General features: G+C 40.5%; 1 protein-coding gene across 3 annotated transcripts in view; it reads left to right on the forward strand.

The window, feature by feature from the left end:
* Positions 1-14405, forward strand: part of MSRB3 (methionine sulfoxide reductase B3) — a 138625-nt gene that overhangs the window by 323 nt on the left and 123897 nt on the right. The window lies entirely within an intron of this gene.

Below are 14405 nucleotides of genomic sequence, written 5' to 3' on the forward strand. Positions count from 1 at the left end.
TGGGGGTGGTGCAGGCCTAGGGTTTGGTGGGGAGAGGGGCGGCAGAAGCAGTCCCGGGTGTGTGGGGGGGTGATGGGGTAGGAGGTCTTTAGGGTGGGGGGAGGGATGCAAAAGCAACACCTGCAGTGCGGGACGGGGAAACAAATAGCCCCAAGCGGCTTGGAGAAGCTGTTCATATTGAGCAGAATGGGACCTGGGGGGGAATGACAGGAGCAGAATGACAGGAGCAGCACCAGAAAGGTGGGACCCTCTGGAAGTTGAGGCTAGGCCTAGGGTCAGCTCACCCTGAGGTGCAGGTCTCTGCAGGGTTTGCATCAGGCCCACATCCTTTTTTGGAGGAAAGAGGGAGATTGTCTTTGCTGCCTTTCTTTGTAGTACAACAAACTAACTAAGTTTTCCAAATGTAAACACACACAATATGAGAAACTGCGAGTGAATCCAGTCACTCATCCTTTAATAGGTAAGGCTCTGTTCCTGCTGACTGCAGAGCCCTTTGGAGCTGAGAGCCTAGGACACAGATTGGCATCCTATAATAATAGTGGGATGCTCTAGTCAACATTTACCATATTTACTGAAAGTTAATAACAAGGCACAATAACTTTAAAGGAACGTTGCATTTTAGAATTGGTGCCTCTTTAAAATAAGTGTTAGACTTCAGATGGACATACAATATATTTTAAGAGACTGCTGAGCTGCCTATGCCCTTACTTTAGGAACACCTTGAGCCTTATATTGCATATGTCATGGTTTGTCAGTTCCCTTAAACTTCCCCTTTTTTATAATCAAGATGGTTCTAAAAGTACACTGTTTTGAAAGATACCCAAGCAAAATATCTACAGTATACAGATGGTTTGCCTTAGTGATATGGAGCTCTGTTGGTGGCTTGCAGTCCATAAATGGTAACTTGGAATCCACCCACAGTGTGGCATAATGCCAGTTACTTTGAATCCAGTGTTTAATGCTAAGAATCTTTCTTGTTTATATTTTTGTCCTTGCTGACTTGTTACTAGTGCTTACAGTCTCATTTTTTGATTATTTCTTTCTTCCTTTTGATTTCCCTGCTGCATGTCTTTGCAGTTTTGTCATGGTGTTTGGGCAACTTGTCTGGCAAGTCTTGTTAGTTGCATTGCTTTTTGAGGTTTGATTCAGGACATAAATTTCATGTGGCTTTTAATTCTAATCAGGCATTTGTTCCTAGTTTTTAAGATAATGGCCCACACTATTTTAGAGATGTCTCACTGTAGAAAAACAGTATTTAACAGACTGCAAAAAGATATTTATTCTGTATAGGGAATTAAATATGGTGAACAACTAATCACATTGCTAAATAACCCAGGAAGGTAAGTGTCTGTCCTAGCAAAAATCTGGGTTACAGAAAAAGAAATATTAGATAAATTAAACAGAGAATCTCTGCTTTGGGATTGGAAAAAAAAATCTTTGTTATAGGTGGAGCCTTTATTCACTGTCATCCACACATTGTAACTTACAGAAAATAATGTGTCCGCTTAAGAGAGAGATCTCTGTGTAAAATTCTGCAGTGACTTTCACAAAGTCAGTTAAGTCAATGGAGTCATACTGTGTATAAATCAATCTGGAATTTGGCTTCTTGGTTTACATTCCTTTCTCTTAATATTTCTTTGGTTCTTCAGAAGTCACCTCAGATGGGTCCTGTAGGAAGAAAAGTGTAATCACATATTTCTCCGCATCAGCTTTAAACATGTCACATTTTGTCAACCATATTGGCTTAGGTTTTTTGATTTGGCTACAAAATCACATAAATTAGTTGACTCTAGACAAAAAAATAACACCCCTTGACTGAATGACCCTTCTTGTATCCAAATAGTGATGTTAACATTCTCTTACAGGAATTCACTTATTATAGATTTACTTGTTTTCACCTACCCCAAAAATTCTTCTTGAAAGCCTGTGTCATTAAAGGTAACTTGCACATGGGGTTGGGGGGAAAGTTATTTGTGCCCTTTTTTCCCTTGATGCATAATGAAGGCCTGAATAGATTTTTTTTTTCTGCTTGGGGTTTTATCTGTTCTACAGGACTCTCTAGGTGACTGGAGAGTTAGTAGGTGTGTTATAGCAGCAACTCCAAGGAAGTGAAGCTTGATAAATTGAGGTGGGAACTGATTTTTTGGAGATGGTTTAAAACTTGTTTTATTTAGTTAAAAAAATACTTGGAAGAAAAGATCTTTCTGTTAGGGATTCAATATCCCTCACAACTGCGACTGAGGGCTGAGAAGACTGCCAATCTACAGCTGAGGAATTCTAGTAAAAACAGGGAAGATGAGTTTTGGAATTCTTGATATTTCTAAGGTTTAAAAAACAAGCAAGCAAACAAAACAAAACCAGCCTGTCAGACTTTTTTTTTTTGTATACAGTCAAGTAACAAAAAATGGACATCTTGTTGCTTTGGATCCAGGCCAATCTTTAATGCTGTGTATCAGCCTGGAAGATAACGATAGTGCTCAGGAAAAGATTTTCATATAGATTAGCTAAAATAAAAATATGGAGTTAAGGATTAATATCTTTCTCTTCTGGAATATGCAAATGCATAGCAGACTAGCAGAGTTTAAAAGGGTAATAATTTGCAGTTGGCCACTTGAGCAAGGATGAAGGAAAGGGGGAAAGTGCATCCCACCATTTAAAGATCCTGCTGGCAGATTTGGAAAGTCATTGATGGATTTAAAGGGAATCATTGTGTTCTTTGTCTGGAAAACTGGTGATCCTTATGCTGTGGGTGAAAGTAGGGTACACGAATCCTTAGGGCTACCTAATAATAACCTAACTGTAAATTATAATTTAGCCTATTTGACTTCAGCCTTTTGCTTTTTATTTAAAACAAAACCACACAATTTTGGAACTGTTATTAGGAGAAAAGCATCTTTTTCTCAATTATACAGTTTAAGGCCTGAAAATTGGAACCATATTAGCCAGAAACATGTTCAAAGACAGTTCTTATTGGCAAGTTGCTAATAGTTTCCATATCTGTGTAGACTTAAGTCCTAGTATTGCAAAATGTTGTAATATGCTTAATAGCATGGTTCATCCTTGTTCACACTGGACAGGGGAAATGGCCTTCTCAGTTAAGTTCTGTGTTTAAACATGATTCAACTTGTGACTGTAGTATAGGCAAGACAGGCTTAACTATTACGCAGTTTCCCACTTAACTATCCCAAAAACTTAATTTGTATTGTCAATAGTATAGTGATCTCTTTTAAACTCTAAGTAGCAGTTTATTACCATGTATATATTTTGCTAATGTAATTGCATTGTTAGGAAGTGCCACCCCATCCAGAGGATAAATGAGTAATTTCACACATTGAGTCTGGAAGTTTCTCTTGAAGGAATCTCTGATTCACTGTTCTTCTAGGGAGAGTAAATGACTGTAAGGCCTTGGCTACACTGGCAATTCACAGCGCTGCACTTGCTGCGCTCAGGGGTGTGAAAAAACATCCCCCCTGAGCGCAGCGAGTGCAGCGCTGTAAAGCGCCAGTGTAATCAGCGCCTGCAGCGCTGCACACTCCCTCGCAGCGCTGCAAGCTATTCCCCTCGGAGAGGTGGAGTACTTGCAGCGCTGCGAGAGAGCTCTCGCAATGCGGGCAACGCGACTACACTTGCCACCGCAGCGCTGTGAGTCCGTGAGTGTAGCCAAGGCCTAAAATTCACCTGACAGAACACACCTCACTAGTACCAGAAAATGACAATAAAACAGATGAAGACTGAGTGCTAAATACCATTAACTTCACTCAAACTGCACAATGAAAAAGAAATCTTCAATGCAAGAAATCTAAAAACTTCATGAGTAAGCGATCTGTGCCAGTTGTAGCCAAAAGAGAATATCCCAGCAAATGTTCAGTTTTGGCTGAAAGGTTTTCCTATGCCCCTTTTCCTATGCATCTTGAAAAATCCATATTAGGCCAGTGTACAGGCAAGGATACAGCTGCTACTGCTGTGCCGGAATGAAACCCAGGGTAGTTCAGGCAATCTAGGCCGTTTCACTTACAGCACTTTAAGCAACAGTGCAGGGGAAGAGTGAAAGTGATTTATCTGGGGTTGAATTTACAGTGGTCTTTTTAGCTCCTGAGGGTGAAAATGGCTGGGCTTTCATCAGTTTCATTCTAGGGGTGTTGGCAGCACCCTCCTGTGAGTTTGGGGAATGGAGTAAGTGAGAAGAAGCACACTCTCTGAAGGGACCACAGTGGGAGCATGACCCCAAAAAAATCCAGAAGGAATTTTAAGGAGAGGTGAAATGCATGAATCCCCCTGCCTCAAACCAGCCAGAAGGATAAGGTGCCCCAAAAATACCAAGATAAGAAAAAACAACTACCCCCAAAGTAGGGAGGGAATGTTGACTAAAAATCCCAGGATGAGAAAGGGGCCCAAAAGATTTCTAGACCTGCCCTGTAATCTGGGGTGTCCTTTACAATGCCTTACTGCTGTAGCCTTCAGCCTGGACTGCTCACGAAACAGCCTTCAGCATGTAAGTCACTCCCAGCTATGTATATGTGTGCTACAGCCAGCCACACTTTGGCTCTTACCAGCCTTAAGATTTCCACAGGATGACCCCAACAACTCCCAGCCCCAGATTTCCCCCCAGAAATGTATGTCCTGTACTGCCCAGCCCTGTTCTGGACAATACAAATATATTAAGTACATTATTCCTTTAAGGGAATAAAATGGTCACAACTTTTTATCCCAAATGGAGTTACCCAAACACTTCAACTTGAACACACTGGATTAGCTAATAACAATGAAACCAATGTATTAACTACAAAGAGAGATCTTAAGTGAGGACGAGTAATAAGGCATGAAAGTCAGAAATGATTACAAGAAAAATAAAGATCAAACACTTTCTGGAGCCTAACATAAAAATTATATTCGATTCAAAGCAAAGTGTTTTTTTTTTCTCACCACCTGCTCTTGGCAGTCTTACTGATCAAACCCTTTAGATCAGGACTCTCCCCCAAAATCCTATGGCTGCTTCAGGTGCAGAGAATGCAATGGGGTGAGGGTGGGGGTGCTTTGGGCTGCGTGTCCCTCCTTTTTATAGTTTCAGTCCCCTCTTGAAAAACATTTTAGCTGAGACCCATGGGACAAAGAATTTATGTGGAAGGATATTCCCTGCTGGGTTTTTTTCACCTGTTGTTTCCCCTCCCTGCTTGATGACTCTGTTTACTGCTTAAATGCAGATTAAGGCAAGCATATATCCCTTTCTTTGTTTGGGGCAGACCTGATTTCTGCCTGGGAAGGGCTGTGGGGTTTGGAACATGTGGTAACAACATCATGCAGGGGAATCTTAAAACTTCACATTGTGTTGTCACACACTTTTTACTGGGACAGTAATGACCAGCAAATTATGAGCTTTCAAATGATATCTTACAAGGCATACTTTGTACAATAGTTTGTAGGGTGTGAATACAGGGAAGTATTCCATCACAGATGGATTGTGGGATCCTTCTGTAGTGACAGAAATTAAATTAAATTAAAGCACTATCCGGTTTCTCTGATGATAGCCACCATGATGATAGCATCTCCCTTCTCCTGCCAGAGTTCCCTGGACAAAAACAATTACTCTGTTTCAGGCCCTTTACCACCAGTCAGTTTTAACCCCTCACCAGAAGGCATTGAAAGCCACTTATTAGCAATGGTGTCATTTCATACACTCTCCCTGTAAGGAGCACACATGGTGCCAATTAATCATTTTGTCTGTGTAACTGCTTTAATCTCTCTTTGTCAGGTTGCATTCTGGTGTAGGTACAGTATGTATATCTGTAAACTTTTAAATACAAGTCAAGAAATTCATGCAGTGCATTCCTTCCTCCTTTTTCATTTCTCCATTTCCTATTGTCTTCATTGGATATGAAAATGCTGGGATCCTTCCACAAGGTCCATCTCCATTTTAGTCAATTGAGGGCTTGGGTTTCCCGAAGTTTATGTTGATGTTGTGCTTCTTCATGTTGGCTTTGAGGGTGTCTTTGAAGCGCTTTTTTTGCTCTCCCCTCATCTGTTTGTCTTGGCTTAGTTGTGAGAATATGACTGCTTCAGGAATTGATTGTCTGTCATTCGACGAACGTGACCAGCCCAATAGAGTTGATGGCAGATGATCATAGCTTCAGTACTAGAGGTTTTGGCTTAGTCAAGGACACTGATGTTGGTGCATAGGTCATCCCACTTAATTTGGAAGATCTTGCAGAGGTACCATTGATGGTGTCGTTCAAGAGCCTTGAGGTGTCAACTATTCGTGATCCAGGTTTCAGCACCATATAGGATAGCAGGGATAATGATGGCCTGGTACACGAGAAGCTTGGTTTGGTTCTTGATGTCACAATCTTCGAAGACATGTTTTCTTAAGCATCCGATAACTGCAGTGGCAAATAGGAGGTATTCTTGAATCTCCTCATCAATGTCTGCTTTCTGTAACATATAACTGCCGAGGTAGGGGAAGTGCTTAGCGTCCCTCAGGGTCCTTGTGTTGATCTTGATTGCAGGATCCTGAAGGTTCAGAGCCTGCTGGTGGAGCACTTTAGTTTTCTTGGTGTTGAATGTGAGGCCTAGTTGGTTGGGTGACCCTTGGTTCTTGTGTTATGTAAAGGAGTAAACAACAGTTTCTTGTTCACTTTTTCCACACTATTCACAATTTTATAGACTTCTGTCATTGTTATGCTCATACAAAGCACATGGGATATTTATAGAGGAAGGCAAATACGCAGCATTTATTGAAAATACAACAGTTAGCATATGCTTTTCAGTCTCTCTCTCTCTCTCACACACACTCCTTCTCTCACACTCACTCACTCCTGCCAGTGATGTTCATAGTTACCAGTCTGTTGTAGCTCGAGTCAATCTAATGGCCAGTTAGATTGAGCACGAGTGTGGAGCTGGGCTCTTGTCGGTCGCAATCCGATGCTCCTGGAGTGTGGCAAGACTAACCCAAAGTCCCATGGCCAAGCACCCTATTCTTATAGGTTTTTTCTCTGTTGAAGTCTATGGATTTTGCTGTGTCAGTTTGTGATTGGTTACTTCTTCATTGGTGTAAACATTCCAATACACCTCTGGGAGGGTCATCCTGTCCTTTGTTCCGATTTAATCAGTTGTTCTTAGGGGTGCCAGCCTTCACCTCAGGGTCATCAATCTACCCTTCATCATGGATGTGCGTTGATGATTCTTTGTTGTCCTTTAAGTCTCTTCACTCCTTCTTCCTTGACCATTTGGCTATAACAATGGCCTTCACGCTGTATCTTTTCCTGATGCATGCATTCCTCATTCACACAGATTGAGAAGACAAACAGTAGTATTTTATATGGAGCAAAAAGGCATTGCAAATTAAACCTTGCTAAGTTTTACAATCAATAACCAAGACAATTTACATTGAGACCCAGGCCTTCAATGTTCCTCTAAAAAAAGAACAGGAGTACTTGTAGCACCTTAGAGACTAACAAATTTATTAGAGCATAAGCTTTCGTGGACTACAGCCCACTTCTTCGGATGCATATAGAGTGGAACATATATTGAAGAGATTATATATATATATATATACACACACATACAGAGAGCATGAACAGGTGGGAATTGTCTTACCAACTCTGAGAGGCCAATTAAGTAAGAGAAAAAAACTTTTGAAGTAATAATCAAGATAGCCCAGTACAGACAGTTTGATAAAAAGTGTGAGAATACTTACAAGGGGAGATAGATTCAATGTTTGTAATGGCTCAGCCATTCCCAGTCCTTGTTCAATCCTGAGTTGATTGTATCTAGTTTGCATATCAATTCCAGCTCAGCAGTCTCTCGTTGGAGTCTGTTTTTGAAGTTTTTCTGTTGTAAGATAGCCACCCGCAGGTCTGTCACTGAATGACCAGACAGGTTAAAGTGTTCTCCCACTGGTTTTTGAGTATTATGATTCCTGATGTCAGATTTGTGTCCATTAATTCTTTTGCATAGAGACTGTCCGGTTTGGCCAATGTACATGGCAGTGGGGCATTGCTGGCACATGATGACATATATCAAATTGGTAGATGTGCAGGTGAACGAGCCCCTGATGGTATGGCTGATGTTATTAGGTCCTATGATGATGTCACTTGAATAGATATGTGGACAGAGTTGGCATCCGGCTTTGTTACAAGGATAGGTTCCTGGGTCAGTGTTTTTGTTCAGTGATGTGTGGTTGCTGGTGAGTATTTGCTTTAGATTGGGGGGTTGTCTGTAAGCGAGGACAGGTCTGTCTCCCAAGATCTGTGAGAGTAAAGGATCATCTTTCAGGATAGGTTGTAGATCTCTGATGATGCGCTGGAGAGGTTTTAGTTGGGGGCTGAAGGTGACAGGTAGTGGTGGTCTGTTATTTTCTTTGTTGGGCCTGTTTTGTAGGAGGTGACTTCTGGGTACTCGTCTGGCTCTGTCAATCTGTTTTTTCACTTCAGCAGGTGGGTATTGTAGTTTTAAGAATGCTTGATAGAGATCTTGTAGGTGCTTGTCTCTATCTGAGGGATTGGAGCAAATGCGGTTATATCTTAGAGCTTGGCTGTAGACAGTGGATTGTGTGGTGTGTCCTGGATGGAAGCTGGAGGCATGTTAGGTAAGTGTAGCGGTCAGTAGGTTTCTGGTATAGGGTGGTATTTATGTGACCATCGCTTATTAGCACAGTAGTGTCCAGGAAATGGACCGCTTGTGTGGATTGATCTAGGCTGAGGTTGATGGTGGGATGGAAATTATTGAAATCATGGTGGAATTCCTCAAGGGCTTCTTTTCTATGGGTCCAGATGACGAAGATGTCATCAATGTAGCGCAAGTAGAGTAGGGGTGTTAGGGGACGAGAGCTAAGGAAGCGTTGTTCTAAGTCAGCCATAAAAATGTTGGCATACTGTGGGGCCATGCGGGTACCCATAGCAGTGCCACTGACTTGAAGGTATATATTGTCCCCAAATGTGAAATAGTTGTGGGTGAGGACAAAATCACAAAGTTCAGCCACCAGGTTATCTGTGACATTATCGGGGATACTGTTCCTGATAGCTTGTTCCTCTAGTCTACTTAACATAGACACAATAGAGAATCCTGTCTCTTACTTATAATTTTTTTTGTTTTAAGGTTTTAATATTTAACTAGAGTGCCTAATTTGTAATACACATAGGAAACCATAGTAGACATTATAACTTATCCTAAAACAAAAAGGTGACCATAATCAGTCATAAGGATTGTTCTGGTCTGTCATTCCTTTCTGCTATTCAAAAAGGGTGGCTGACAGGATGAAATCAAATCATACATTAATTCTTATAGTACATTATAAAATCCAGCTCCTACATCATATCCCCTCTTAGCTATCTCTTTTCCAAGAAAGTGCAATTCTTTTTAATCTCTCCTCATATGGAAGCTGTTCCATACCCTTAATAATTTTTGTTGCCCTTCTCTGTACTTTTCCCAATTCTAATATATCTTTTTTGAGATGGGGTGACCAGAACTGCATGCAGTATTCAAACTGAGGGCATACCATGGATTTATCTAGTGGCATTATGATATTTTCTGTCCCCTTATCTATCTCTTTCCTAATGGTTCCTAACGTTCTGTTAGCTTTTTTGACTGACGCTGCACATTGAGCAGATGTTTTCAGAGAACTATCCACAATGATTCCAAGATCTTTCTTGAGTGGTAACAGCTAATTTAAACCCCATCATTTTATATGTATAGTTAGGGTTATGTTTTCCAGTGTACATTACTTTACATTTATCAGCATTGAATTTCATCTGCCATTTTGTTGTCCAGTCCCCTAATTTTTTGAGATCCCTTTGTAACTCTTCGCTGTCTTCTTTGGACTTAACTATCTTGAATAATTTTGTATTATCTGCAAATTTTGCCACCTCAGTGTTGATCCTTTTTTCCAGATCATTTATGAATATGTTGAACAGCACAGATCCCTGGGGGACACCACTATTTATCTCTCTACTGTGAAAACTGGCCATTTATTCCTACTCTTTTTTTCCTGTCCTTTAAACAGTTACTGATCAGTTTATCCATAGTCAGGATTTACCAGGTCCTATAGTTCCAATCATCCTTTGCCAGGAGTTTAAACCTTCTCCATATTTTTAGCAGATGCAATAAAACTGTCATTTTTCAAATATCAAACATACTACCTGTTGTGTCTTGTCATGGTGTGACCATGCAGGGAGCTTATTGAGCAGTAGAATTTTCAAAAGGTGTTTTCATTGGTATTGCATACCTGCTATAACAAATGGATGTTCAGACCCTCCTCCGGTTACGCAAACCCGACTTACGGAAATCCGGACTTACGGGAAAAGTTCCATAAGTTCCATAAGCTTTTTTTTGGTGTAATTGTCGGAGATACATTCCTGACTTATGCAAAATTCGACTTACGCAAGGCATTCCAGAACAGAACGCTTGCGTAAGCCAGGGAGCTTCTGTATAGACATAATGTTGTGTAAATGTAAAATCCACCTATTAACTCAGGGCTTGTCTAAACACAATTTGTACCAATTAAATTAAATCATTTGAGAAACTGATCCAGTTACATCAGTGCATGTGTAGACATGCTTAAACCAATTAAGGGTGTTTAGACAGGGGTTGCTCCAATCAATTTCTAAACCAATGGGTCTCAACCTATTTACCATTATGGGCTGCATATGCAGCTCTCTGTGTTGTGTGGGTCACATCCACACAATATATGTACTATTGGTTTGGCCCTGAGGATGTCACATAAGCTGCAGCTGTGTGCTGATTGGGCCGTGGGTTGAGAACCACTGTTCTAAACCAATTTAACTAAAATTGGTACTCTGTGTGTGTGGGCGGGGGGGTAGGCCTCAGTTTGTAGTAGGTCAGTTACACTAGAGTTGGAGAAACAGTTGAAAAAGGATCTATTTTGCTGTCCCTATACCAGGATGTTTCACACTAAATTCTCATTAGCATTAATGATGTTGAACTAAAATCCTATAGCAATGGGTGACAAGATCCTTTGTACTAGACTTCTTTGTTATAAATAGAGGTCTTATACTCTTTTATAATCCATTTTATAGTCCAGTGCGTTCTTTTGAAATCCTGCAAAACTGATTCTATATTGATTACTGTTCCAGCTAAGAACTGTAGGGGTTTTTGTCTGAAAAACTGCAAGTTTAATTTGACTTGCAAGTGTCATCCCTGTACTATTTCTGGAGCTGTCCTTTGTTTTTGTTTTTATTTTATATATTGTTTCAAGCACTTAGAACAAATATGTTAGATGCTTCACGGGGGACACATAGAAGAGAGCTTTGTTGTTGTTGTTAGTAGTAGTAGTAGTAGTAAATATTTATATTATGATGTTGTAGGGCCCCATTGTTCTTGTTTCTGTACAAATACAGAAAAGAAATAATCCCTGTCCTGAAAAAAAACAAACAGATGAAGGATGTGGAGTGGAGGATGTGGATACAATACTATAAGAAAATGAGTTTAGTGAAGAAGTGATGCTACTTTGTCAATGACAGGTATTGGAGTTCTCTCCTTTTTTATAATTGGGTCTAGAGGGTGGAAGGAAGGAAATAGGGAAAGAGAGAGAGGCACAGTTTGTCACCTGTCTAGCCATGTTCAGCAAGCTGTTTTCTGTCAGGGAAGGAAGAACAGATGAGAACTGTGGAGGAAGCTAAGGAGCTATTGAAGAGCACAGCTAGGTGAGAAAAATCAAAAGGGAACAATAAGGAAGCTAATTTATTTTAAGTCCAGGCTTCCTGAAATTCCTGCTAGAAACCAGGTAAGAGAGAAAATCAACGTTTAGAAAGTGTGAAAAGGTCTGGCGGTTTGTCCCAGGAATTGGCTTCATGCAGTAGAACAGGAGTGGTGAGATGTCCAGGTTTCTGGGACGAAGTGCTTAAAATCTGAATGATGGAATTGAGGGAAAAGTGGAGAAATAACATGTCAGGGAAGAGGGGTGAGCAAGGACACGGGTTACAGAAATATAATTGAGGTTTCTCAGTTTAGGCATATAGAAGTGTAGATGGTTCAGGGTGGTTGTATTTCATTTAAAATGTGGATTCTCTCACATTGTAAGTAAGTAATGCTACAGAAGTGAGTTCTTAGGAGTGATATGGAGAATGACCATGGAAGCTTGATGGGTGGATTTCATTAAGGCATTCCAAACACTGGGACAGCATGGAAAAAGGCAGGGAGACATGTCGGAGAGAGTGCCACCCTTATTAAACCTTCTGTTGGCAGAGCACTGAGGGCGGGAAACATAGAAAGAGACCAGATCAGAGGTGTATAAAATTTATTAATAAAAAATTAGACCAGGGCTGATAGTTGCTAGAAAAGTCTTAGCCAAAATACGAGTTTTTATTTGCATGCTTCCATAACCCACCACTTCGTATATAATACATAATTTTTTTAAAAGTTTGTGATTCCAGGCAGTTTTGGGGCTTGTAGAACTTTTATGAGTACTCCATGTTTTCTTTCAATGGAAAGTGTATAGACTGTTGGTCCATAATATGCAACTTCAGCATACGTTTCATTCAAACGATAGTTCATTGCCATTCTAAGTGACTGTCATGCTCTACTGTGCTTATGATTTGTGACCAAAGACAGAACTATCTACTCAGTAGATGCTGAACAGTTTAGAATTAGCCATTACTGTTTCTTGGGACAATTTTCTCAGCTTTTTCTTTTAAAATCCCCAGAATATGTACTGACAACATGTCAGATTATATAGATAGCAAATCTGGTGGGTAGTGCCTAATTCCAAACAGTCTACTGTGTACATCTTTTAAAATTCACAAACGTCAAGATCTGCAAACTGACTTCATAATCATCCATCTATATGGTTTATCCAGTCATTGTCGTCTTTGTTTATTCAACCAGCTGCTTAAAAATGCGTAAGTGTCTAAATGATAGGTCATATCTGCTTCAGTCTGAATCTCTAAATATATTCACATCAACATTGGAAAAATGTATAAATATGCATGCAGGATAGCCTCTTTTTGAATCCTCCACTGGTTCTCTCTTCTGTATCGCATCAAACATAAGCTGTTTGTATTTACTTTCAGAGCTCTTCACAGTCAGTCCCCCACCCTACCCATCATCTCTCACTCACTACCGAATGTCGAAGCTCACCTCTGATCGACCCGTGATACCAGTTTCCCCTGCCCATTTGTTACATTTCAAACAAGCACTTCCGTTCTTTCTCCCATGCTGTCTCTCGTGCTTGGAAGGAGCCCCCCATAAATATCTGCAGAGCTGTCTCATTATTTACCTTCAGATCCCTCCTTAAACTCTCCTTTGCATTGATGCATACAGAAAAATTGACAAAAATTAGGCTGTTAATGTACTGAGACCATTACCTAGCATGCTGACCACCTTCGCCTCATTGTTTCCTAATATTCCCCATCTGTCTGTGTCCAGCTGTTGTCTCTTGTCTTAGGCTTTGCTTGTAAGCTCCTTGGGGCAGAGACTGTTTTTGTTCTGTTTATACAATGCCTAAAGTAATGGAGTGCTGGCCCATGACTGGGGCTCGTACATGCTACAGTAATACAAATAATAAATAATAAAAACAAAAAGTATATTTTTAAAAAAGACTGAACATGGAAGGGAGTAAACACTGTTAATTATTAATCCTCTATACTGTTATGGCAGAAGGTGCAGATGGCTTGCGCATTAGGGGTTATTGAGGCATAAGCACCCCGCTCAGTATGAAACTCTCCATAGAAGACATGAAAGATGCCCTGCAGTAGTCACATCCAGGACATTGTTAAAGGTATTTTGTGAGTTAAAAAACTCCTCTCTGTTTGGGCCTTTAGACTTCTCTGAGCTTTCTTTCTGTTGCAGAGCAATGGCACAAAAGGAAGATGAATGGCCCAGCTACCTTTACAGATCACTTAGTCCCAGTAGATTCTTGGACTAGGGGTTTCCTGGGTGTAAAGTGAAGGGAGTGAGGGAAGAAATGGGGCTCAGATATGTTTAAATTGTTGGATTGGTTTGAAATTGGAGTGCAAGTCTAAGAGAGACAGAGTCCAAGGCAGTTGCTTTTCGTCTTGGGACAGGGCAGAGGTGCCTTACATTAGGTTTCTGTTTCTGTAAGAGAGAGTTGCCTAAGGGCAGTCTGTTGCTACCCCTGTTCAAGGAAACAGGACTCACGTGCATTTTGTAAATAAATGTATTACATTAAGAAAATACCCAATTCTGTGTTAGTTTTGCTCCAAGTGGGAAACTGACCTAAGCAGCCCTGAAAGCTACTTCTGCTCAGCAACAGGTTAGCAGAGTTGGAGTACATCAGAAGATCTCTGTGTAGCTCAAAAACTTGTCTTTTTCACTAACAGATGTTAGTCCTATCAAAGATATTACCTAACCCATCTTGTCTATCAAATATGCCTCTTTTACTTGCATTCTCAATGAGTCCCAAAGGAAAAATATATTTGTAACTCTTCTGCCAGCTG

This window comes from Malaclemys terrapin, chromosome 1 (assembly GCF_027887155.1).
Source record: "Malaclemys terrapin pileata isolate rMalTer1 chromosome 1, rMalTer1.hap1, whole genome shotgun sequence".
Lineage (NCBI taxonomy): Eukaryota > Metazoa > Chordata > Testudines > Emydidae > Malaclemys > Malaclemys terrapin.